Below are 2,623 nucleotides of genomic sequence, written 5' to 3'. Positions count from 1 at the left end.
AATTTCCTCTGTATATCATCCCTGTCTCCTCCCATACCTAATCCTGCTCCCTTTTTCTCCTCCCCTCCTGTCTTCCTCCCAAGTCCCTGTCACTCTCTACTGCCTGTGAGTATCTTGTTCCCCCTTCTAAGAAGGACTGAAGCATCTGCACGTTGGTCTTCCTTCTTCTTGAACTTCATGTGGTCTGTGTGTTATACTGTGGACATTAGGAGCTTTGTGGCTAGAAATAGAGTATATTTTGGGTTGTTATCTGACAGAATTTTCAAGTGTTCTTTGATAAAATTGTTTTCTAACTTCATTCCCCATGGTCCTTTGGCCTGACTACTTGCTGTGAGTGTCTGGAACACCGTTTGTTTAGAGAGGGCAAGTACAGAATGGGCCAACCCCCAGCACTGCTCCCTGAGTCAGCCTTGTGAGTGAGAAAGCTCAGGAGCCCTTCAGTGAGTATTCTTGAGAAATCTTTTCCTTGGGTAACTGAATCCTTCTCCCACAGGACTGAGGCACCTGAGTGATGCAAAGGATGCATGGAAATTCACATTTGGTTTGAAAAAATCAAGGTCTGGAAGTCACACTAGTGTATGGTTTGAACATTCTGATGACATGGTTTTACCAACTTAGCCTTTTGAGCCCACCGCACACGACAATCCCTAGGCTTGGGTGACTTTAAGCAGCAGCCCTGTCCAGCACACACCTGGGCTCCCCTTCTCCTAAGGAGGTTCTGGATCTTGTCCTGTGTTCTTGAGAATGCCTTTCTTTTCTTTTGTCTGACTGTTCCTACGTAATGTTGCCCAGTCCCTTGGGGAAATTTTGGAGACAGTTCCCCAAGTATCATCCTTCTAAGTCAGACCATTCAGCTCTTGTGAGATCATCTTAACCTAAAATACCCGACTTCCAAGCCAACTTCTGCCCCTTCACCATGTTTCCCGAGCACAAAGCTAATTGTATACTGACCTCTTACATGCAAGAAGGGGACTTTGTGGACCTGCAGGGGTCCTTTGGACATGAACACAATTCTTCAGTTAACACACAGCTTTTATGAAAAAAGTAAAAAAAAAATAAATAAATCTTTGTGAGAAATCCATCCTTCTTACCTGAAAGATAAGGCCGTTTGTCTCACATAGGAGTTGTCTTCTTGTCTGTACTCCAGTGTTTAGTAAGCAATGTGTATTTGGTTGTGTGACTTTATACAACATTTTGGTTCTACTTGCTTTTTCCTTTTGAAAACCTTAAAGAATTACTTAAAATCATCATTTTTGCACAGTAAAATATCGAATAGAGATAAATAGCAAATATTTCCTAACATAAAGGAAAAGTTACTAGGCTGTTTTTGTTTTTATGAGTCCTGGAAGATGTCTTTGCACACAGCCTTTCTTTTTATAACTATGGATAATAAGAAAAGTTCTGAATTTCAAAATAAAAGAGGAACTTATCATGATTTAGAGTTTTTAAAATTATTTTACCCTGGAGAAATACTATTAGGGCAACATTTTGATTTGTTCAAAAGTGATGATAAATTTCTCATAATTCAGCAGTTGCTGCTGTTGCTTTTCACCACTTGCTGCAGCCATGGTCAACCCCACCCTGTACTTTGATATCATGGCTGATGGCAAGCCCTGGGGCCGCTTCTCCTTCGAGCCATTTGCAGACAAAGTTCCAAAGACAGCAGAAAACTTCCAGGCTCTGAGCACTAGAGAGAAAGGATTTAGCTATCAGGATTTCTCTTTTCACAGAATTACCCAGTATTCATGTGCCAGGGTGGTAACGTCACACACCATAATGGCACTGGTGGCCGGTCTACCTACGGACAGAAGTTTGAGGGCGAGAACTTCATCCTGAAGCATACAGGTGCTGGCATCTTGTCCATGGCAAATCCTGGGCCAAACACAAACGGTTCCCAGTTTTGTTTTGTTTTGTTTTATCTGCACTGCTGAGACTGAATGGCTCGATGGCAGGCATGTGCTCTTTGGGAAGATGAAAGAAGGCGTGGACATCGTGGAAGCCATGGAGTCCAGGAATGGCAAGACCAGCAAGACGATCACCGTGTCTGACGTGGACAACTCTAATTTCTTTTGAATTGCAGGCATTTTACCCACCAAACCACTCCTTCTGTAGCTTAAGAGAGCATCCTCAACCCATATGCTCACAGTGTCCTGTAATTCCTGCTCGCTCTAAAGTTCTTTGCTGGATTGAAAGTTAAGTTTATAATTATGAATAAAAACTAAATAAGAACTGAATAAAAATTTCTCATAATTCAAACTATCCTATATTGTTTTAAGAATTAAACTAATTACTATTACTTTCATAACTTCTCTAAAATTTAAATTATTTGTATGTGTATATATTAAATTATAAAATAATACTCAGTGTTTAAAATGTTTAATTATCAAAATGTACAAAGTTTTAAGTAAACATTGCAGCAATAGTTAAATTGTACTTTCCAGAACCTTTATTTAATTTTTGATTATATGTGGATGATTAATTGTATTTAGAAAGTACCTTTAAATATCTGACCAGTCATGAAGTACATTTAGATGAGATACAAGACAAACAAAAGAGGTAACTTAATTCTTATTTCTTATATTACTGTTGTTGTTGTTGTTGTTACTATTATTTATTTGTGCGG

At 39.3% G+C, this 2,623-nt stretch overlaps 1 pseudogene; it reads left to right on the top strand.

The window, feature by feature from the left end:
- Positions 1–1,554: 1,554 nt before the first annotated feature.
- Positions 1,555–2,073, top strand: LOC116893887 (annotated as a pseudogene).
- The last annotated feature ends 550 nt before the right edge of the window (positions 2,074–2,623 follow it).

This window comes from Rattus rattus, chromosome 1 (genome assembly GCF_011064425.1).
Source record: "Rattus rattus isolate New Zealand chromosome 1, Rrattus_CSIRO_v1, whole genome shotgun sequence".
Taxonomy (NCBI): Eukaryota; Metazoa; Chordata; class Mammalia; order Rodentia; family Muridae; genus Rattus; species Rattus rattus.
This window is presented reverse-complemented; position numbering and strand designations above follow the sequence as displayed.